The sequence below is a fragment of the Sciurus carolinensis genome, chromosome 7 (assembly GCF_902686445.1).
Source record: "Sciurus carolinensis chromosome 7, mSciCar1.2, whole genome shotgun sequence".
Classification (NCBI taxonomy): domain Eukaryota; kingdom Metazoa; phylum Chordata; class Mammalia; order Rodentia; family Sciuridae; genus Sciurus; species Sciurus carolinensis.
The window spans coordinates 35,752,879-35,778,417 of record NC_062219.1 but is presented as its reverse complement, the minus strand read 5'-3'; the positions used below and the strand labels follow the sequence as shown (position 1 = coordinate 35,778,417).

The 25,539-nt window shown below is 35.5% G+C and overlaps 1 protein-coding gene and 1 non-coding gene across 8 annotated transcripts in view; one reads left to right on the top strand and one right to left on the bottom strand.

Annotated features, from left to right (window-relative positions):
- Positions 1 to 25,539, top strand: part of Lama2 (laminin subunit alpha 2) — a 582,198-nt gene that overhangs the window by 66,029 nt on the left and 490,630 nt on the right. The gene's annotated exons all lie outside the window — the stretch shown is intronic.
- Trnaa-cgc (transfer RNA alanine (anticodon CGC)) lies at positions 4,474 to 4,546 on the bottom strand. The gene has a single exon. It is a non-coding gene; the product is annotated as a tRNA-Ala (tRNA).

Genomic DNA, 25,539 nt, shown 5'->3' with positions numbered 1-25,539 from the left:
GGTCTGTTCTAGTGCATTCTTTCATTAACTGGTGGTTTTAATCTCTTAAATGTGATCATAGGTCACTCATCACAGGACTAGGTCCTCACCCTCTTTCCATGTTTTGCCTCTCCTTTTTGATGCTAAGACATGATTCTTGTTTTCAACTGGCTCACATTCTATGAGCGAAAGTGATGGTGCAAATTAGAGATAAACATACATGTATATACCAGGTCATCTTATGACTTCAGAGAAAATATATGTAGAGAATGCTGAGGCCATTTGGGCTATTTTCTAAGAAATCTCATTTCTTACCTAGTACAGAGTTAACACTTCCGATCATGGAAGCGTACTTGAAGTAGAGTCTCATACAACTGACTGAATTCTCTCCCATCTGGTTATCCTCAGGTCCTGTGTCATGTAAAACTCACTGGGTATTTTCCTCTGTGTGCTTTGTTTACTGTTATAAAATCTTAAATCAAAATGTTACATCAAAGGAGAATTTTCATCAAAAGAACCTCAGCAAAACCTCAAAATGACCACATATTCTACTCATCTATTTAAATCATTAGCAAAGGCAGCCCTGTTGTTGTCCCAGCTTCTGAGCTGACTAGACTCATCATTTTGTCCCTCTCTTGGATGCTTTTCCCATGGCTAAAATGCCTGTAAATTACTAATAAACACTGGCAAGGAGAGAGGTTAAAAACAGGCAAGTCATTGCCTTTTAGCTGACAAAACATTCATTGAAATGCTATCTGTGTGAAGCACTCAGAAATTCATCATCTGAATAGTCTAAATTATAGTACAGGAAGAATGCAGCCCACTTGGGGGACCACCTTCAGCATTCTTCTAGGTTAATTTAAACCAACATGCAGATGTTTTATATGCTTCCTGTGTGGTATCCCTGAAGGTTATATTTTTCCTTTTGAGCTTTGAATATGCCGATCGCTTTGTATAAACAGTAGCATTTCAATGCACTTGGAAAAAAAATAATCTTTATCTTTAGAGGTAAGTGGTGGGAAAGAGAAATCATTAGAGACTGGAGTGATTGTTGTTGATTGAAAGAGTATCAAGTGAGTTGAATGCCCTGTATTTTTTAAAAGTAGGAGTGATCTCTATTATTACTTTTAAAAAGTCTGCTTTTTATATGATACCTGACATGGGAAAGGGATGCTTAATGAGAAGCTAGTGATGTTGAACTTGCTGTATTTTCCAACTGACTTGTTTTTCTCATGAAGGCAGCATTTTAGTGAAATTGTGTTTGTTTTTCTTTCTGATAGGTTCTAATTGAAGTTTGAAGGTTCATTACACAGTGCCTGGGAATATGTTGTCAAATACAATTCACCTCTCCCATAGTGAATGTTGGCATAATTTTATAGGACAGGAGACTCTAGAGTGCTCAGCTGTCATAATATTTGGATCCAATTTTATTCATCATGGACAGAATATTTACAATGTTTTGAATTTCTATGTTCAAATATCAGTACACTGAAGTAAGTCATAAAGAATAGGTTTGAATGTAAGTAGACAAGCTTTGGCGTTCAAACAACATGTTACAGACCAAATCTTATGTCTCCTTCAATTATATTGAAATAATGCAACCTTACATGTATCACAGATGTATCATCTGAAACCCAAAAGCAAACTACTTCATCAAAGTCATCTTTATTTAAGTTTAATAAGAGAAAATAAAAATCTAAAGTGTTTTATTATATATATGCTTCTCATGTAGCAGGACATTTTTTATTTTATTTGGGAAATTGAATGTATGTCGGGTAAGTTTGGGTTCGCAGTAAATGAGTCTGCTTCAGTGTGAGGACAATTTTTATTAACAGATTTTATAAACTGACTTGGTAGTTTCAAGTTCTGTGGCAAGAACAATCTATCATCATAAACCTGTAACATAAATGTATAGTATACATTCTTGTTTCTAGAGTCTATAAGAAGAGTCCCCTCATGAACAATTTATATGAGAGGATCATAAAATGAAGTTCAGAGATAGCACAAGCAACTGCAGAGAGAATGGTGTGTGTTTAAGGTTCTTTAAATCATGAAAAAATATATATTTTCAAGAATTTATTAATCTTGCTCCAAATATATGGTAAATTGCAATTGGATGGAAGAGTTTATACTTTTTAGAAGTACTGTGCTGACCAGTATTTTAGAAAAGTACATAAAACAGGGCCATAATCTCTGTTCCAAGTGGAATATTTTTCTCTGACATCTGAGTACAATGGTAGCAGTACAGTGTCATTTTATTTTTCTTTTGTACAAGTTTGATTAAAATTTTAAAATATTAATATGTGTTTAAGAAACACAATCTGTATTATATTACAGTAGGAAGAAATTGATCTGAAGATGTGACTCAGTTTGGATAATATGGTCATCAAATTATTCTATTTATTTAATTACCCTAAAGATAAGTTGGTCATAAGTTTAAAAATGTTATGACTGAATTTATCTTCCATGTTCATGTAAATTTAGAGATTAAGCTCTTGTTCAAGAGCCTCGACTATTTGAGGTAAATCATTTTTAGTAAATACAAGTCTCTTCTATAATTTCTACCTCCTGTGAACAGCTCCTTGAGGTCTATCTATTGCTCTTGGTTAATGCACAGGTCCTTTAACTAAAGAGAGTAGAAAATAAAACAATACATGTGAATAAAGACCAGAAACCAAAAGAAAAATAATTTGAACTCAAGGGATTTTCCTGGGCAAGGTCTCAAAGCATTCCTGTTCTTAAGAAAGGTCCTTGTACAGTTAGCTAAATAGATTGAAAAATCCTTATTATTTTGATCAATGATTCAATTGTTTTCTCAATGCTAAATATTCATAAAAAGTATCTATTCATTCACATAATCCTTTTTAAAATGAGGTAAGTTAAGGAAAAAGTAGGTCAATGTGATGAGAAATGAGCTTTTTCTTTACCAAAAGGTTAATTTTATAATCTTTAAAAGAGCAAAGATCAGCTCAGCAAATAAGGGACTTGTAATAATGAAAGTCCTACACACAGAAAAACTGTTCTTTTGTTTTTAATCTATAATTGATTAATTAAATTTCATTGTATGTGTATGGCATAAAACACCTTTCAGAGGTGCAATTCTTCCTCATTATGCCACCAGCAAAGGTTTAAATTTCAATGAGGAACTCAAGCATAGGTGGGAAAAAGTGCCTGCAAACTTCATGCAGATGGTTATAAAACCTCATGAAAGATCATCACAAATAGGGAGCAGAAATGTGCCCAGGCTCTATTCATTACTGCTTCTGTGAAACTTTCAGGCCTAGACTTATGCTCTGAAAAAGAAAACAGCAACAGGGAAATTTCAGTTCCCACAAATATCCAGTTTGTCCAAAAGTTGCTGGACACAGGTAAATTCAAACTCTCTACCATTCCCAAAGACATAAAAAATCGAACATCAGTTTAAAAGAGAAATATGAATGAAGTAAATTTTTAAAAAAATTTTTAGGTTGCCATTTTTTAAATTCTAATAAGTTATACTTGAATGCACTTTGACACATCATAATATATGGAGTATAACTTCTCATTCTTCTGGTTGTATATGATGTAGAATCACTCTGGTCATTTAGTCATATATGCACATGGGGCAATAAATTTTAAAAGGAAGAGAAAACAAATTTTTTTCAGGTCCTAAAAAATACAAAGAATAGTTAATCTTGATTATTTAATTATATGTTCATTGAATAAAATAGTCATGGGCCAGGCATTTTTAGATTAGCCTCATGTGCTTTGCATGAGAACCCTGACACACTCCTGACCACTTGTCATGCTAGAAAGGATTTCTGTCTGATGTCATGCCTAAGGGGTGACCAGAATCTGTATTGACCAATACTTGATGAGTATATTTGCCAAACATTTTAAAATTATTCCTTCTACAAAGAAAGGGATCCCTGCTAATCAGGAGCATAAGGCTTGCATGGACTCCAGGGGAAAGGAGCCGAGCGAGAGCAATTTACCTATCAAGCACCCTAAGGACTCCATTCTCTCCCCAGGGGAGTACAGATTTTACTATTCAGTGTGTGGTGAAAAGCTGAGTCTGAGTGGTATATCTTGGTTTATTTCTGAGTTACTCCATCTCTAAGGAGCATGAGATTCCCAGCACAAGTTTCATCATTGCTCAAGGATAAGATCCTACTCCTTGTCCCTGCATATGTCCCTCCAGTCCAAACTGTGAGGCTAATTTTGCTCTTTAAGGGTTTATATTGAAAAGCAATTAATCTAAATTCTTTCTATAGAAGAAAATGTGTTTATTCAGTTAACCAAGAGGGTATGTATGTGAGGCAAAAATTAAGGAAGGGTTTTTCCTCCATTTGGTGAGCAGTAACTGTACTGGCTATATTCTGAGAGGACTTCACAATGACCAGATTGAAAGTTTAACAGTACTGATGGCCTGGACGTAGCTATGTTCTGGGTAACTTGGCTTCATGATCACAATGAAGTCTAAATCATATTCAATTTTTTCATTCATTTTTTTTGGGGGGGTACTGGGGATTGAACCCAGGGCCTTGTGCTTGCGAGGCAAGCACTCTACCAACTGAGCTACATCCCCAACCCCCAATTCATTTGTTTATTCATTGATTTATTCAGTAAAAACTTCTGAGCACCTTTTCCATAGCAGGCACTATTCTAAGCAATGGAAAAACAAGAGTCTCTGTACAAGTCTCTGTACTCATGATGCCTTTATTATGAAGGGTATGGTAACCAGGAGGGAAAGTAAATAAATAAGGAAAGAAATCAACAAAATAGTTTCATATTATAATAAGAGGTGGGAAGAAAACAATGGATGTTGTGATAGGTCATGACATTGAAGTCCTTTGGGTGCTTAGGAAAGACCATGCTAAAGAAGTGATTTGTTAGTTGAAGTCAGTTGAAGGGCTTCCCAGCTAGGGAGATGGACAGAAAAATGGAGAGGTCCTAAGATGGGAATGAAAGTCTCATGTGGGGATGAACTTCTCATATTTGAGGAACGGTGACAAAGCCATTAAGGATACTGTTGTGAGATGGGTTAAGGGTAGGATGAGGTAAAATTAGAAGACAAGGAGGGGCCTTGGTTATTCAGGACTTGGTTAACAATGCTGCTTTATTTGAATTTCATTCTAAATGTGTGGAAACCATTAGGTGATTTTGAAAGATAATACTTGCTTAATACTGTGTCACTCTGCTGACTATACGGAAAACATCACAGGTAGATAAAACTTGGAAGCAGGCATTGCTCCTGGTCAAAGAATCCACAGGACAATTGCCAAACCCAGTTGCTATAGTCCTTAGTCTCTGGAAGGGACCCCCAGGGCTTCTTCCACAGTTGTTCTTATTTGTGGTGGGCCCAAACACCTAAGATAAAATGTGTAACCAATTACACTGCTAATTCTGGCTGAAACCTAAGACATTGGAAAGAGTTAATATTACTGGAGAGAAGATGACAGAGGGAAAGCCATTTATTCACTTCTTTTTTGGTCTCCACAGGATGACAATAGCACTTTATAATAATCACATTTATGCAATTTCCCAGAAAATTTGAAATCTTAGATTACCACTGACATTCCAATTTCTAAAGCAGCTCACATGAATTCCCACAGCTCTGTAAGAATAGATTTTAGCTATTATATTACAACTTCCTGTGTAGTTTTTAAAACTTGGGTTGATATTTCCTTTGACTTTAAAGCAAATTAATTATGTATGCAGAAGCAATAATAACAACAATTGTTATCTGCACCAAACAAGGAAAATTAAAAGTACTCTACAAATGGAAGATATAACTTGCTTTACAAGTAACTGGCATCTACATGCTGGTAGACTCAGATCTAATGACGAATGAAGATTGACCCAGAGTACAATTATGGCTGGCATAGTTATTTTGAAGTCTTAAAAGAGATAATATATAAACATCTATAGTATAAAACAATCTGGTTAGAAATCAGAGAAAAAAACTTATTTCAGAATTAAATAGATTAAGTGAAATGAAGAATCTGATTTGTAGGGGAATAAACTTTTTCTTTAAATTTTATTAAAATTTATGTTATAAACTGCATAAATAGCTAATCTATTATGTTTATAAACAATAACATTATGTCTCTTTTTTATAAAAATAGAAATAATTTGCAGACCCTTAATCATATTTTAGACAAAGGACTTTTTATTTTGTTTATAATTTTTGAAAGAATACAAACTTATGGTGACTTTTATTATGCTACATGGTATTTTTCAAATTTTTGCTTGAATAAAAGATTATAGAGTCAAAATTAAAACATGAAAGTGGAATTAAAGTGTGAAGATCCTGCAAATGTTCTATCACTTTCAATAGTTTTTTTTTATTTCTATATTACATGATCTACCCATGTTCGCAGCCAGTGAGAATTTTTTCAGCTGCATTTGATTTTACTAATGTCCTATGGGCACAGTTAAGAAGGTGACTTATTCACAGTTTCATAACTGAAATTGGACAAGTTCAAAGGTTCATTACATATAAACATACTTTAATTAAAAATAAATGTATTTTTAAAACTCTCAAACATCATTCTTAAATTTTTTTCCTGAATAGCAACAAATGAAATTGCATTGCAAAATAGAAAATTCAGTTGTTGGGAATTGTATTTAATCCTATTCTAATAATTAATTTCTCTTGACTTGTTAGGAACCTCATCCTTAAATTGTATTCTATGATTTATGACAGAATGACCATCACTAAGTCCATCATTGCCCATTGTTTTGTCTAGATTAGCTGTGTTCTAAGGAAATGAATTCTAATTTAGAATAGGTATAGCTTACAACCATGAACACCGATGCTAAATATATGGATAGTGAGAGTTGGTAGCCTTCTTTTGCATGTCTCTTGAAGTATGGTTTATTTAAGGGAGGGCTGGTTTTTTTGTGACCATATGTAAAGGGAGGAAAAGCAGCCTAAGCTATTCTTTTTTGCAGTTGACAGTTATATCCTTTTTCCTGCACTATGACACTCTTCCATTTGACTCAGGAGTTTTTGTGAGCCCTCAGCTTTGAAAATCAAGAAGACCCTATCTCCTTCCTCCCCTGTGCCTGGCACTGAAAAGCATAGTGAAAAATGAAAGAAAAATATTCAATCTGTTAATGTGTTGAAAGCATTTCAAAGGATTTTATTATAATAGCTATAATTTAATGTGACACCTATATTGATCATTTAAAATTCACCATATTATCTGTAAATTAGTATTTGAAAATTAGTATTTTCTCAGAAAAAAGTAAAATATCCACATAGAGAAAATAGTCAAAGAGGTGATGTGGAAACATGGAGGAGAATGAGAATCATTGCCAGGTGAGTAATCTAAAAGAAGGGCATTTTCCAAAAGGTAGTATCTGTGCTGGGCTTCTGCTGGGATTAAATAAAGGAGAAATTTGGGAGAAGACAGATCTTTTATGAAAGAGTCTAGAAGTTGGGCCCACAGCAGGGATTTTAGTAGATGTAATTTATAAAGAGAATCTTCTCAGGAGACACCCATGAGAAGCAGAAGCACTAAAGGATAGGGAAAGAAACTGGAAAAAGATGCGATTTCAGGAGAAGCCACATCTCCATATGAGGCACACAGGGTGTCTCCTGGAGAAAGCATCGCACCACGGAAGGTGTTTCCCCCATAAGGAGTAGGACTCCAGGGCTTTGCATCACACATCAGTCACTTAGTGGCCCTAGGCTTAAGGACAAGTGATGTGACTCAAAAGGTGTTGCAGGGTGAGGTGGTTCTCAGACACTGTGTCTAGAGTGGTGCAGCTGCAAGCCATCAGCAGCCAGCCCTGCCACAGTTGAGAGGATGCTCAGGCCTGGGAGAGGATTCTGGGTAGCTTCCAGCAGAATTTCCTAGGGAAATACATGATAGGTACATAGAAGTTTAGGTGTGAGAGAGAACAGCCTGATGGGAAATATTTATTAACTTAGATTTATTAAGACTTTTAATTGGTAATACTTCATTAGCAATTAAATATTGACCCTTTGTTCATTTTGGAGCAATGACTCTGTTTTGAAAATCTTCTCTTGTTAAGGATCCATTCCATTTCCTTCCTTACAGTTAGGATCGTTTATTAATTAAGAGCACTGATTTTTAAATTTTTTTGGGGGGGCGTACCCGGGATTGAACTCAGGGGCACTTGAACACTGAGCCACATCCCCAGCCCTATTTTTTATTTTAATTAGAGACAGGGTCTCACTGAGTTGCTTAGCACCTTGCTATTGCTGAGGCTGGCTTTGAACTTGGGATACTCCTGCCTCAGCCTCCTGAGCTGCTAGGATATAGGCATGCACCATTGCAACTGACAAATATTTCTTTTAATATATATTTTACTAACTATATGATGTAAGATTTGGTTTAACTCTCCTTACACAATATTGCTTATTTGAGTTTGCTGTTTTTCTCATGGGAATTTGAAAGTAAAGCAGGAGGAAAGGGGAGGTAGATGAAGGACAAATATAAATCCTGTTTTGTTTTGTTTTTTAATCTCCCAAAGGGGCTGAAAACTGCCAGAAGAGTAGAAAGTTAGTGTCACAGAGACCAGGGGCCACTTGGTATAGGGTTAGCCCCCTTACTCTCCTGTCCCTGTGAATCAATAACCAAGGCTATTCACTACACAGAGTTGACCGCCGCGGGAGTGGGTGGGGTTCTTGTTTTTTCACCACTACTGCAGGACCTTGATGCCCACTTCTATAGGGAATCCTGGGAATCGCTTTCTAACACAAATGCAGACTTGCATTTCAAATAAATGCCTTTCCACCATTGCTTTCTAAGCTTTGCACATTAACACTGACCTTTTGCACCACTTAAAAGTCCTACATATATCACACAGTGGCTAGCCTATTCAAGGTAAGTAGCCAGAGGCCAGCATGCTCTGCACAGCAGGCCATATGGCCCTTTGTGTAGTTCAGGGTACTCCATTTATGCCCAGTTAACCAGGTGAACCACGAGTTGCTTTATCAAATACAGCCTAGGCTGTCAATGAGGTCACAATGGGGACAAAAAGCATCTCTGTATCCTACAAAAGAGTTGCTTGAAATCACAGAATACTTACTATTATTTTCCAACATTTCATTTCCACCTCTATGACTTGTGAGAAGAATTCTTAAGTTGGTAAGAATTAAAACTCAATACTCATAATTATTAGGGTGTCTAGGAGCATGCTAGGAGATAGTAAAACTACAAGATAAATATGATACCATTTTGTGGAATACAACATAATGGTTTAAGTGGGATGTGGATAAAAGCACTATTTTGCATTAAAATATATTCAGTCATATCGTAGGATGGAACCAAAAGTTTATACAGTTTTTAGATACACTCCCCCCCCCGAATTTTTATATTTCCTGGAGCGCTAATTCAAAAATTTCCACCAAAATATCAATCCTTTGGAAAAGTTTAAGAAGCGCTGATGTACACTTGAATGAATCTTTGGAGAAATATTGCAAAATAAATAAATCAGAAAAACTAGTGGATATGAGTGGATATGAGCCTGTGCAGTCCCTAATTTGTTCATTCATACAATGTATTTAAAGTCACTTTTATGCACCAGTTTTCTTTTCTTCTTTTTTTTTTTTTTCAAATAGGTATTGTGTCCGTCTTGGAACACAATCACAATCTAATGAAAATACATTTTAAATTAAAAACTAATAATATATGGTGAACCAAGCACAATGAATAATGATGTGATGACAACATATAATAGAAAATAACTGAATATTAGAAAAGTTAGGGAAGACTTCCTGAGGAAGCAAAACTACCCTGAAATTTTTAGGGGAAAGCAGTAGAAGTTCAGGCAAATAGAATTTGGAGTGGAGTTAGGAGACAGGTGGATGGAGTATGGAATTTTAGGCAAATAATGTAGTATTTCATCTAATGCTAATCCTAGGGGGGAGACTGTATATGACCTATTCCAAGAACTTAAATGAAATTTTTAATGCTTGGAATATAAAGTGTGGGGAGAAGGATGAAAGAGAAGGTGAAGCAAGAATCATAGGGAAAGAGCAAGAAAGGTGAGGTCAAATATTAATCAAGAACCAGATCATGAACCACTTTGTAAGCCCAATTAAACCATATCAGGGAAATGGTCTAAGGGCAGCACGGAAAGTGAATTGGTCAATAAAGGAAAATGCAGTAAGAATCCATCCACGTGACCCAAGAGATTTTTGAGGTCTGAGAGGGTTGTGCTGGGAATGGCAGCAGAGCCGGACTGATAGGACTTGTTAGTATTTTGACCGGATAGAACGGAGTAACTGAGTCGAGGCACAGTGTGAGGTGGGCCAGAGGGGAAGGCATGACACTCAGATTTCTAACTGGGTTAAAAGAAAAGCAGAAGGACAGGTTTGGAGAGGAAATAAGAATTCCCATTTGGGTTTGTTTTTTCTTCTCTAGCACTTGATAGACATCCACCTGCAGGTGTCTACGAGGCAATTAAAGGTTTACAGTGAGAGCTGAGGGGGAAGTCAGGCAGACGATAATGATTTGGGAAATCCCAGCCTGTAAATACTGGTTGGCACTCAGGGGACTGGCTAATATCACTCAGGACAGGTTTGTGGAGTAAAGAGACATTGCACAAGGAATTCTGGGAAAGACATCGGCCTGCCAAAGGAGATGCTTTGCTTGAGGGTATACCATGCTAAGTTTTCTCTTTGAGAGAAGCATCAGAACAACAGAAGAAACTCTCGATTTCATCCATGTGTCAGACTTTTTTTAGAGGGGTATCTCATTAATAAAGAGTACACGATGTGAATATTGTTGACATTCATGAAGAAAGTGTCTGGCGACCTTCAAATCTGTAACTATCATTTTAGTTCAAATGAATCCCAAGAAATTCTGTGAGGCTTAGGTACATGTTCTGTATTTCAAGGTATTTCAGAAATACGGCAGGATCAGAGCCCTGATGAAATTGGTATATACATAGCTTTGTGACCCAATGCCAAAATATGCGCCCAGATTCCTCTTCTTGTCCTTCAAAGTGGGATTCCCTGTGAAATAAAGCAAGACTACCATGTGCAACGAAATAGAGGGGGAAATTCACATTGGACTATCTTTTGCTCCTTAGATATGTTTGTAGATAACACTGTATTCTGCTGATGTTTATCTGTGGTCAGAAATCTGACTGTCTTGCCTTTTCTGGCCTTTCTCTTTAGGAGTACCTGTGGTTAGAAAGAGCCTCCCATGGCTGCCTGATCAATTTCAGCCTCTCCTCTTAAGGCTCTTCCTTCTTTCTTCCTATTTCTTTTTTAAAGAAAGAGATATTCTTAAACTATAAGAACTAAATTTTGTTTATGATAAATACTGGTTCATTAGCTTCAATATAGCGTTCAGCCTCTGTTGCTTCAGAGAAATGATTTTATATACTTTACATTTCACCTGAATTGGATTTTTGTTGAGACAAGTATTTTCTGAATATGTCCTCACTTCACAAAATTAATTTATTTTCATCTTGTCTCCAGTTTTACCACTGTTTTGAGAAATAGTCTTATAGAGACAGACTTGGTGAAACAATTTCATAGCCTTTTTATCTTGTTTGCCTCAGACAGTATGGTTGATTCATTCCCTCCCTATGTTGCAGTCATTGTGAAATCAACATTTTACTTTTAAATGAATCCAAAATGCATAAATTCTAGCTTAGTACCCTTGGAACTCTGAGTTGCCTTTCTTTTAAAGAGAAATATTTTTTTTAAAAAAGAAACCATTAAAAATGTCATTTTGTGATTTACCCTATATGATAAAATGATACAGAGTAGCAAACTTGAAATAAAATTAGTATCCTGGGTGTCACTGACCAATTTAACTGCTTCCATCTTACACACTAACCAAATAATTCTGATTCAAAGCAGGGCCTGAGGAGGATTAGCAATGAATATTTGTAACAAATCTTCGGGACTGCTTGTGAATAATTGAATATTAGGTCTGTGTGTGCCACAAATCCAATTATTCTTTCAACTTTTTTTTTTTTTTACCACCTCTCTGAGCCTTAAGCACAGGTATTGAACCAAAGCAGATCTGCCTGTTCTTTAAAGTCCATTGCAGTCTATAAGGGAGACAGACTGTAACCATATCATTGAGATAACATAAACATGATTTGATGCGAAAGAAGGGAAGGAATGGGACTCTTGACAGTGTATAATTAAAGAATATGATCTACAAGTCATATGGTAGAGAACTGCTTCCCTGAGGAAGTGACTCTGGGAAGAATTAGTAGGAGTTAGGTGGGCAAACTGGGCTGGGGAGGAGGATTGAGGGTGTTTAGAGGGAAAATTCCACAGGAATATAGTCCCTCTCCCAGTGTATTCTACAGACAACATGGAGCCTTAGAGAGCAAAAAATATCATTATGGCTGGAATACCAAGATGAAGGGCAAAGGCTTTCAACTGAGGAAGAGGCTCAACATGCATGACTTTAAAGATCATTTTAAGGAATAAAGATTATACTAATTAAATGAGACTGACTGACTAGAACAAGCTCAATAAACTTATTCTGTAAAGAGCCAGCTAGTAAATATCTTCAATACAGTAGGTGATATGGTCTCCCTTATAACTAAAAAGCTTTGTATTGCAAGGGAGAAGCGGTCATAAATAAGACGTATGGGAGTAAATGTGACTGGGTTTTGATAAAACTTTATTTACAAAACAAGTCATGAGCAGTATTTTGTACACTTCCTGATTAAGTCAAACCTAAATTTACTTCCTTCTTTCCAATGTCTCCATTTGAAATGGCTCAGGGATATTTAGAGGACTAGCAGTGCATAGTCAGCAAGAATCAATGTACTTCATACACTGAAAATTAGGTTAAGAAAAAAAGTTGGAATCCTTTGATTCTTTTTGAAATAATGTCACAAGAAGAAAGCAGCAGTTTAGTTCATCTGCCAAGAGGAAGAGCATAAAATGAAATGCCAGAAACTGCATATTAGAGGGAATGAGTGCTAAGAAAATGTTAAAAAGGTTTCTTGAAAAGCAAAGATCACTTGGGAGGTGAACTTGTTCAAAGCATGCATTTACTACCTCTTGCAAGAACAAACTCTATTATGAGACTGTGCTCCAGCTTGTCTCATATACAGCTCCTTTGGTCTCTGCAGACAACAGACTTTATACTGAAAAGCACTGAGTTTAGTGCTCAAGCTGTAGAGAATGATGTACTGTCATAAAAGTATTCAGATGAAATCTGGAAAAGATAAAAAAGACTTTATGGTGGGTTTTGCTCCCTATTTTAATCACAGTACAAACTGAGTAATTTCATAAAACAATTCTTTTCAAAATCACAGAGTATCTTTACCAATATTTTGGAATTATAACACTGGACACAAGTGGAAGATAGTATGTATCACCCAGTATGTGCTAGACTGCTACAGATATGAACAACCCTAAATCGTAGTTGCTATCAACAATAAAACACTTTGCCTCTCAAAATACATGTTCACCATGGTGTACTCTATTAATCACAGGGCTCTATTAATCATAGTCACTGATATAACTAATTTAATGGAGCAATCAGCTTTTCAGTGTTTAAAATGGAGATAGGTGAGAGAGCTCTTGAGTGATTTAATACTCGACTTGAAAATAACACATATTAAATTTTCTTATAATGCATGGGACAGAACTAGTCAAATGACCCACTTACACATATTGAACCAGGATATTCAGCCTCAACTTCCATGTACCCAGAAGCTGGAAAGTTGGGAATATGGCAAACAGTACTAGAGACTACCATGGAAAGTTTTATATTTGTGTGTATCTAATTATTTTATTGATAGCTATTTATTCAGTTTAGAGAAGAGTAACATAAAATCATGGACTGTGATTAATTTTGTTCACAATATCCTCTACCCAGCAAACCAAACAGTGCCTGCCCCAACAAGGGGCTCAAAAAAATTTGTTAAGTAGAAGAAACTGTCTATCTAGTCTAGCCCTTTGATGTAAGATCATGCAAGACAATGTGCCACTTTCTTTCTTTACGATCTTAAGAATGTGACTTACACATAATGTTATCATTGAAGTAGCTGTAAAATCAGTCAAAAACAATAGTCCCCCAAATTCTATCTTTAAAACTTTTGTACCATTTGGAAGAAGCTAAAGATATGTTTTTTAGTGGTCACCTTTTCCCCACCATAAGAGGAGAGACTTTTGAATTGCAAACATTTGACATTGGGGTTTATTCTCTTGGTTTATATTATTCAAGATTATTCCATGATCATAATGATCCCTAATATCTTGGTTGGCTAATACAACAGAGTTTGCCTTTTCTCATATTGTCCAACTGGGTTTATCAGGGAGAAGGAAATAGGAGGTCTGCTCATATATCCATTAACTGAAGCTAATGGATGCTTTGCAGTCCGGAAAATTAGTGGTCACTTTGAGGTCAAGAAAGCTGGAGCATATCACTCATCTCTTCCATACTTTGACCAGTAAAGTGATAAACACCACTTCTACCTATAGCTTATTTTCTAGAATCAGTTGCATGTCCTCACCTGATACAAGGGATCAGAGTGATGGAAGAAAACAGATGGGATGTTTGATGAGAACTACTTTTTGCCACATAATCTATATCAAATAATTCAAAGGTCAAAATGTTATACATAGATCTGTAACTGTATGGATTTTATTCTGAATAAAATTTTATTCACTAAAAAGAAAAAAAATGTTGAGAAAACATAACCAAGTCATGAATTACAGAAACTATCAATGTAACTGACTTAATGATTAAGTAATAGAAAAATATCAGAGGAGAGATTTGGATTTGTAGAGTCATGTCTGAGCCAAGTTGCAATCACAGTACAAAACAAAAAAGGATTTCTTAACCTACTGCTAGGAGAAATAGCTTATAAATTGATATCAATGATCATTTCTGTATTAAATATTAGCCAGTGAAGGATAAAAATGCTTGTTTTAATTTTCTTTATCAGTATCCCACACAATAACATTTTGTTTGTGTTTTGAAATATTTTTCTAGTTGCCCTATAAATACAACATTCGGTACTATGTACCTCTTGAAAGGAGAATTACTCCACAATATGAACCATCTGCTATAGTAACCCCCCAAACTGTAGATATTCACATTGAATGCTATTAACAGAATAAGTAGATTGAAACTTTTATGGTACACATGTTAACATTCACAGAAGGAGTTATTCTTTTTGAGATTTAATTTTCTGTGTGAAAAGAAATCCATTCTTTTTTTTGAGGAATATTTCTCATGGACTATTGGGTCATATTAGGTTAAGCTTGGGAAACTGATGTTTACTGAGCTGTCTACATATCTGCTAAAGAATCTATAAATAAATAAACTTATTTTTCCATGGTGCCAGAGAGATAATAAGACTTTTATATAAAAATATTTCAACCAGCTGAAATATCATGATTGTTATTCTGTTATTTCTGCCACAAATACTTAGTGATCTGTGTGTCTATTTTAGAAATTTGCAGTGGGTATTTTAATTTTTCTTGCTTCGTGAGCACTAGTTTCAACCACAGCAAAAATAGAGTTTATATTAATATGCACATCTTAAGATATCTTTTTAAATGCAAATTATTTATCTATTTGTTTGTTTTTGCAGTACTGGGGATTGAACCTAGGTCTCATGCCTGTTAGAAAAGCTATCACTAAGCTATATCCCCAGTCTCAATAAGTTGGACTAGCCTAAGATTTTTGCTTTAATTTATACTAAAATCACTTTAAGATAATATTTAGAAAGTCTTATTGTTTCTTTTCCCAGTTGCAATTGTGATTGTCACCTGCCCCAAACCAAGGGAACTGCTGCCTCTTTCCCATATGTCCTAACTTGGTGAAAGAAATCTTTATTGTCCAGATACCTATCTCAGAAACCCAGGAGGTGTCTTCTCCTACTTTCCGACCCACATAGTCACACGTGAATTGTTCTGTCGTTTGAGTTCCCTACATCCTTGCTAATTCCCTCCCTTTTGTCCTATTGCTTCTCTGCTAATTTAATAGTTACTTCTCAGCTAAGCTATTATAAGAGCAAACTTTTTAGCCTCCCAGCCATGATCTTTCTAGAATCTATACCTGATACTATCTTGCCAGGTAAAATTATGAAAAAATTATAATTATGAAAAATTAAATGGTCTTGGTTGATTCCCCTTCACCTGGGAGAGCTCAAACCCCTGAGGTTGGTTGCATTTATTTCAACCTCTCACTTGTCCAGCCTCAACTCTCACTCTTCTCCTGCACACCTTTGAACCTGTGACATTAAAAAGGAGTTCCAGTTCCTCCTAAGTATCATGTTTTCCCTTACTGGTTTTTGCTTGTGAAGGCCATTCTGACTGCCTTTCCCACAGAAACTCAGTGTCAGTGCTCTCAGCTCATCAACTCCTACTCACCTCTTTTTTTTTTTTCCTTTCCAACTTTTTCTCTCTATATAAACTATATATTATTTTTTATATGTGTAAATATTATAAAGGTTGTTATGGATATCAAATAAGATATTTAAATTATAGTCAAATTACTATGAAAATTAAGCTATGATTTATTGATATGTTATTATTAATTACAATAAGGTTTCAGACCACAGTGATATATACAGGTTACAAATTTTCTTATTGTCATAGTTAGATTACTCAAGTCTATTCCCTGACATGTATCTTCTCCATCTTTATGAGCCTGTGTCCTCAACACTAACCTGAATTTAATGATGGTTCTATTACCAACAATCTACTAGTCATCAGTTCCCTGTTCCACTCTACTACCTCATTACTTAGGTCACCACCATAAAGTCGTGGAATTTTAGGAGAGGAAATAAAATTCCCTAGTCCAACACAGTCATTACTTATGTTTTTTTTTTTCCTTGCATTTCTTTTTTTTTAAATTTTTATTGTAAACAAATGGGATACATGTTGTTTCTCTATTTGTACATGGAGTCAAGGCATACCATTTGTGTAATCATAAATTTACATAGGGTAATGTTGTTTGATTCATTCTGTTATTTTTTTCCCTTCCCTCCCACCTCTCCCACCCCTCTTTTCCCTCTATACAGTCCTTCCTTTCTCCATTCTTACCACCCTCCTTAACCCTAACCCTAAACCTAACCCAAACCCTAATGCTAATCCCTCCCACCCCCCATTATATGTCCTCATCCACTTATCAGCGAGATCATTCGTCCTTTAGTTTTTTGAGATTGGCTTATCTCACTTAGCATGATATTCTCCAATTTCGACCATTTGCCTGCAAATGCCATAATTTTATCATTCTTCATTGTGGAGTAATATTCCATTGTATATATGCCACAGTTTCTTTATCCATTCATCAACTGAAGGGCATCTAGGTTGGTTCCACAATCTGGCTATGGTGAATTGAGCAGCAATGAACATTGATGTGGCTGTATCTCTGTAATATGCTGATTTTAAGTCCTTTGTGTATAGGCCAAGGAGTGGGATAGCTGGGTCAAATGGTGGTTCCATTCCAAGCTTTCTGAGGAATCTCCATATTGCTTTCCAGAGTGGTTGCACTAATTTGCAACCCCACCAGCAATGTATGAGTGTACCTTTTTCCCCACATCCTCGCCAACACCTGTTGTTGCTTGTGTTCTTGATATTAGCCATTCTAATTGGGGTGAGATGGAATCTTAGGGTAGTTTTGATTTGCATTTCTCTTATTACTAGAGATGTTGAACATTTTTTCATATATCTGTTGATCGCTTGTACATCTTCTGTGAAGTGTCTGTTCATTTCCTTAGACCATTTGTTGATTGGATTATTTGTATTCTTGGTGTAGAGTTTTTTGAGTTCTTTATATATTCTGGAAATTAGCGCTCTATCTGAAGAAGTGGCAAAGATATTCTCCCACTCTGTAGGCTCTCTCTTCACATTACTGAGAGTTTCCTTTGCTGAGAGAAAGCTTTTTAGTTTGAATCTATCCCAGTTATTGATTCTAGCTTTTATTTCTTGTGCTATGGGAGTCCTGTTAAGGAAGTTTGATCCTAAGCCAACAAGTTGAAGATTTGGACCTACTTTTTCTTCTATAAGATGCAGGGTCTCTGGTCTGATTCCGAGGTCCTTGATCCATCTTGAGTTGAGTTTTGTGCAGGGTGAAAGATAGGGGTTTAATTTCATTCTGTTGCATATGGTTTTCCAGTTTTCCCAGCACCATTTGTTGAAGAGGCTATCTTTTCTCCATTGCATATTTTTGGCCCCTTTGTCTAGTATGAGAAAATCATATTTATTTGGGTTTGTGTCCATGTCCTCTATTATGTACCATTGATCTACCTGTCTATTTTGGTACCAATGCCATACTGTTTTTGTTACTATTGCTTTGTAATAGAGTTGAAGATCTGGTATTGCGATACCCTCTGCTTCGCTCTTTCTACTTAATTGCTATCCGAGTGGGACCCTGTCCTCCAGTTCCTCACCAGCCAGATACCCATCTTTTCTGTTGTCTTGGGCTCTTAGCACAGAGCCTGTTTCCTCAACATAGCATTAGTCCCTCACTCTTTACTGCATCTTTACTGCACTGCTCCTTACCTGTGGAAACAGTGTCATTTTTTAGTAGCTTTGTCAGCCTGAGAAAATTTAAAAAGCACAGGAAAAATAAAAAGGTATGATAAAATTTATCTTCATATTCTAACCTCTTCTAGCAACTTGACATTTTGTCATGTTTTCTTTTTCTTGCTAAACAAGTTAAACAAAATGCAACTAACTTTTACTTCTATCCTAACTTCCTTTCCTCCTTCCTTCCTTTCCTCCTTATCCTAACACTATCATAGTTTGTTTTTTTCCTTTCCATTTGAAAACTTTCAAACACACATTATGTATCTATAGCCAAAACATTGTGTGTTTATGTGTTTCTTTTCCCCAATTTTAGAAATGTTTTCATACCTTCCTTAACCTAGTATTCTGGAAAATTTATTTCAAAATTGTGCCAGTGTGCATAGATCTCAAGAATATAATTTTGAGAAAATGTGCCAAGAGATAGAATGTTACATGAAGTTTAATTTTTGTCAGTTATGTGTGAGAGTAGTATATCTCTGTTGATTTTATTTTCATTTTTGATTAATAATGAAATTGAACTTTTTCCCACTGATCATTTAGATATTCCGGACTGAATTTTTAGTAAATTCACAGTTTTCTACAGAAGAAAAGAGTGAATGTCCCATAGACTTGAGGAAATGGGAGCATTCTACTTGCATGGGTACGCTGTGTGGTATCTGCTTTATGGAGAGGCAGATAAAATGGGAAATGGGAAACATGAACCTAGGAGCTTGGATTTTATCTTCCAGTGGTGGAAATTTATTGATGAACTTTAAATGAGGTTGAAGTACATCGGGGTTTTGTTTTAAAGATCAGCCTCTGAACAATGCTTTGTAAGTCAAAACATCTGAAGAAGATCTGAAATAGAAAAATAATTTAGAAAAATATTGCAGTAGATTAGACAGAAAATTGTAATGATATGAAGTGAATAGAGGGAGTAGAAATGAAGCAAGTGGCTGTTTTGCAATTTATTTGATAAATTGAATTTTAGGAATTTGGATAGGATCAAGGTAAATGAGGCACATAATCTAAATTTTAATGATGAGGGTTATTTAATGTGTACTACTGATATTGTTTTTTCTTTACTCAACTTAAAATTAAGACAGTCAGAGTCTATTAACTATTTCCCTGTGTTTCCCATTGTATCCCCATTGCTAGCACATAAAAAGTATATAATGCTTAAACAGAATGGACATCTAAATACCACTATATCTATTTTGTTGATTTAGATTTTTCTTGCAAATACCACTCTTTCCCTTCCTATTTTTCAGTCACTCTCTTTCCCTATGCTCTTGATATAATTAAACCGCATCTTTTATTTCCTAATGTGATGCTAGGGCAACTTAGAATTACCAGCAAATTCTCATCTTTGGTCTAATGTGGTCTTTTCCTTCTCCTTAGCTGCTTATGTTCTTGCTGTGCTGAAGTTACTGTGTATAGCTCATTTGACTACAGTATCACACATGTTTGAAAACTTACCTCTCTCCATAATGACCCACTCATATACACTTAACCAAGAAGGTCAATAGAGATACTTACCTAGGTGTGAGTTTCCTCAGCTATGCTTCTTTTCCCTAAACTTCTCATTTTCCATGTTTAAAACACTGCCATTTTTCAATTTTCTCTAAAAAAAAAAATGTGTTATAAATTCTACAGGATCGAATGACAAGTTTCTCATACAAAAAGGAGGTTTTTTTTTTTCTATGAAAAAACAAAGCTTCCTCAGAAAGAACAGAAATTAAGTCCATGTTTTGCAATAGAAGGGAGAGATTTCCTCCTAATTTCACTGGTTTCCATCTTACTTTATGGCTTCATCTTGATAGTCCCTTGGATAGCAACAAACATGGTTTTGTTAAATTTCACTCCCTGCCTGGTTTTCCTGGGGGAGTACCTGCCATTGTGCTTGCATTATACAATATAAATTACATGTATACACTTGGGAGACACTTGACTACATTGAACTAGGATGGAAAATAAAGATTCATGATTATTTCACACTATGTAGAAACCATCACTTTCTGGCTCTTCTGTACAAATCTATAAATTAATTAGTAGGTTAAGATATATGATTTTTATTATTCATTCAAAGTCTATATTCCATCCTATTCCTTTGACATTGTATCTTGCAGATACAGCTTTTTAAGAACTCTATAGGCTGACTCATTCTTTTCAGACTCATGTCCATGACATGCATGGCCCTGAATGTGGAATGGGTCTCTGTGAAGAAAAGTGGGTCAGATGGCTGCTTGTGCAGATTGGGAAGAAATCTATAGCTTTCAGGGCTCTTTTGAAGGGCGCTATTTTAAAATACAGATTAGTCAAGGTTTACAGCACTCTTCCCAGCCTGAACACTTCAAACCACCATGCAATTTAAAACTATTCAGTGCTCATGGCAAAATTCTAGGTCTTTTGATGTTGGGGCAGGAGTAGATATTTTATTGGATGACAGTGAGGCAAAAGTAGAGATAAAAACACTGGAAGGTTTTTTAGGTAAAGTGGATTGACTTTAATAAGAAATGTTCACACCTTTAAGATCTAGAAATGCCAACAGAATGAGAAATAAAAACACAGCAAGACCACAGAAAAATTCAGTCTAGATCTACTTGTCTGATGTTCATCTTTCAATATTTAACAAAAACTTAGCATGAAAAATTCTAAACATGAAAAATGGAGACTACAATATAAGGAACCCTTCATTTGCTAATTATTCTAATAATTATCACTCATCTTTTAACTCTGCTGTCTTCCCTCTTTCCCCACTGGAATCTTTTGAATCAAATTCAAGATAACATAATCTGAAATATAATCTGTAATCTTCAAATATTTAGGCACGTATCTCTAAAAGACAAGGATACTTTTTAAGAACATAACTTCAATATAATTTCACACTATAAACTGACCAATTTTTACTTCATATCATTAGATAGTTACTGGCAATCTATCACTTTTTATATATTTGTTGGAATATTCATATAAATAAAAGTTGTGGATCATTATTCATTTGTTTACCTCCAGGTAGATGTTACCTCAGGAAAACAGATCAAATACTTGAGATCTTTCCCTTTATTTGCCAGTTTGGGGAAAAAAATGAGTTGGATCACTGGGTATCTACTAATTGTGACCAATTTGCTTTGTTTATCTTTGTGAACTCATAGATTTTTGCTGTATTTAATGTATTTCAATTCATTATTCTTTTCAAAGCTCAAATTGTCCCATCTTTAGCTGAGGGGGGGTATCTTCACCTTGGCTCCCTAGTCTTTTAACTCATATGGCTTGATCATGCCCATGCTTCCTGGTATATTAAATTTTTTTAGGATTGCCTTGTGCATTTCCTCCCTCAGTCATGGAAACTGTCATTTAACTAAGGAACACTGGTTCCTTATAGGAAGAAAAGGTACTTAGAGACCACAATTTAGGTCTATAGGGCTGTTAATTGGTATATATTGGTATATATCTTTTAAGGGAACCACTGAAGAAATAAGTATTTTCAATACATACATCACAGTTCACTTTGACATATCCATGTAGAATTATAGGGTTTATATTTAACTTCTTTAGTTTTATATTTCTATCACTTTTTTCATTCACTGAAAGTTTTGATTCCTCATACCTTATTTACTCTATTTTATGCTGTCTTAATATGTAGCTTCAGAATAATAATACTAATATTATCATACACAACATAGTTACTAAAGTGACTTGCCTAGCCCTAGCCATTATTTTGTATTTGTAATATATCCCACTAGGCATGTATAATCAAATGACCCTTTTTAAAAATTTACTTGAAAAATTTTTTTCCCTTTTGGTTAAGCTTCCAACTGTAATCATAGCTACATTTGTTTCATGTGAGTTTTTATTTTAAGGGATTTTTAATTTTTTGTAAAACCTTCATATAGTTCTATAGTCAGATCTATAAAATAAGGTATATACAAAGACTAGACTGTATCTTTGTTCCCATACTGTTTTCTCACTCCCCAATTTGTACCCATTTTCTTTAGTTTTAGATTAACTTTTTTGTGGGGGATATATATAGTGCAATTAGATATTCACTTAAAGTTTTTGTTATTTGCCTCTACAAATAATCTTGTAATCAATTGTAGTGTGTGTGTGACCTTTTTACATTTTATTTTTTTGGTCAGTGTATACTTAGAATAGATTCCTAAGTATATATATCCTCAGTCAAAGGATAAAAGTAGATGTACTTTTAACAGATATTTTCACATTCATCTTTTTGGGGTTGTGCCATTTTCCAGTTCTTAGGTCAATGTGCGACAATATTTCACCACATAGTCTTCAACAAATTATGTTGCTAAACTTTATGTTCCAGCCTTTGGTGGTGGTGGTGGTGGGATGTCTGTTGGTTGGGGAAGAGAAGGAAGGGGGGAAACTCAGCTTAAAGAAATAAAAAGAATTTGAAAACGCAGATTTAGTTCTCGAGCTCTCAGTGATACTTGTTGGACCTTAGGCAAGTTAGCCAGCATTTTTTTTGTTTTTTTTTGTTTTTTGTTTTTTGTTTTTGTGGTGCTGGAGATCAAACCCAGGGCCTTGTGCTTGCAAGGCAAGCACTCTACCAACTGAGCTATCTCCCCAGCCCATTAGCCAGCATTTCTGATCTGTTCCATGGGATTGTGATGAAGATTAAATGAAACAAGATCTGTAAAATATGACAGGATATCTTGCCATAGTAGTTACTAAGTATCTGTTTTTTAAAAGGTAAAGTGATAGACACTGGTAAAGAATTTGTAAATCCCCACTAGTCCTTTGATGAGCACACATGAGAGGATACAATCACTGTAGGTCCCGTGATGACCTCTAGTGCCATCTCCAAAGACCAAAAACCTGCAGGTGAAAAATAATTATAGTAATAGCCTGTAGGTCCTGCATTCAAAATGGCATGCTGAGTACTTTAACTGCATTATTACTCAGATAATTATATATTTCACAGGACACTGTAGTATAGGGGCTATTATGCTTATTTGATAAGTAAATAAACTAGGTTAAGAAAGGCTAGTGAGTTCCAAGGTCAAGGTCATACAGCTATGGTTGTGTCGATATTGGAATGTATGTATGTGGCATATATAACCATGAATATATCCATATTCTATGAGTGTGTGTGTGTGTGTGTGTGTATATGCATGCACGCACACTCACCAAATGTCTGGGCTTGAGGGCCTAACCACGACCAGTTCGGTGTCATTTTAAATGGTGTGACTAAATACCCTCATTTGCTCAGGACAGTGACAGTTTATACTTTATATCATCTATAATTGCTACTAGCACCAACCCTCATTCTCAGAAGTTGTCCTACTTTTGAACAAAAAGAGTCAATAAGCCTGTAGGCAATGTCTGAAGTGCTTTAATGTTATAGTTTCTCAAAGCGCTTTGTGGGAGATCCTTCCTCCCTAAATTAAAAGCAATTGAAAACACCACAATCCTTGTGTGTGGCCTGCGATCTTCTTTATAGTAGCTAAGGATTGCCTCAACCCGCAGCTGTGCCTAAACGTCCATGTAGATCTTGAGTCCCTGGTGGGGCTCAGCCTGAGGTTGTATAGAAGACAAAAAGCAGGCTGCTCTCCAGGCTGTCCTCCTATCCTGGGTTTAGCAGCCCAGTCAGTATGTTCCCAGGCCCTATATCAGGTCCTGCAACAAACTGAGCACTCGGTGGTGTCTTTGGTAAATATATGACTTTAACTGGTATGCTGCTTCTGTTAAAAAGCCAGCTTACTCAGGCTACAGAGTTGACCTGCATGTTTACATCCATATTATTTGATCTTGTTTTGGGGAAAAATCTTATCAACTTGAATGGAGACCACCTTTTCAAACTAGATCACTATGTATGTCTTTTTAAAGAAAAATCAGGGACCTAAGATAAATTGTGCATAGGCCTATGTTATAGCTTGGTTTTAATTTGTTTATTAATTTCAGAACTTTTTATTTGGGAGAGTGCTGCTGTGCATTTGATCTTACGATTGGCACCCAAAGTCTTAGTCTATTCAGAGAGAATACCGCAGAAGCACAAGGGAAGGGATTTTAAGAGTGGGCATGACTTGAGTGCAAATTTGATAGAAAAAGTGTTAACAAAATAGCCTTGCACCAGGTGTGGTGGCTCACGCCTGTAATCCCAGTGACTCAGGAGACTGAAGCAGGAGGATCACAAATTCAAAACCAGCCTCAGCAACTCAGTGAGACCCTGTCTCTGAATAAAATATAAAAAAGGACTAGGGATGTGACTCGGTGGTAAAGCACCCCTGGTTTAAATCCCTGATACAAAAAAAAAAAAGTCTTACAATTGCCAAACCAACATCCAGACTAAGACTACATAATTCTGAACAAATAATATTTTAATTTCTCTACCTAATGTGCTTCCAGATAAAGAACAAAATCAACAAGGTAAAAAAATATTTGCACGAGCTAATGTGTCACTATGGGGATTTTAGTTACTGTCTATTGAACAAAACCAGCTGGGCCAGGACAAGATTAAGACACTGGAACAATGGCAGCCTGGATGCCACTGTGGCCTGGAACGGGCTTGAGGGGAGGGAGCCCAGTCCTGCATTACCATTACCTGGAGAATTAAATGGTCAATTATTGAAACTGTCACTGGTTGCTAGAATTTAGACTAAATTAGCAATCTTTTCTACTTTAAGTCTTAGAAATCATATGATTGGGAGAAATTTAGTTCTTTACTTTTATTTTCTATGCTTGATGGAGATTAAATTTCATCAGAGTTTAGCCCAATATATTAAAATTGAAGCATTTAATTTAGAAAACTCAGAAATTTCTTCAGGCTAAAATTGTTAATTTAAACAAGTCTATTAGATTCACTTAAGATTAATAGGATACTGAATAAAAATGAGATTATCCATTCCTGGATAATTAAATGAAAAACGGGACAAAATCATTATTTTATAAGTAATATGCTTTGAGTTTATAGAATAGCAAAGGATTATTTGTCTTCAAGAAAACATTTTCTATATAACAGTAATGGTCATATGTGGATATAGGGAGCTTAAAATAATGATTAGGAATGTCATAATTATGTTTGAATCTAGCCTCTCTAATTCTATGATGTTTAAATGAACACACTTGTT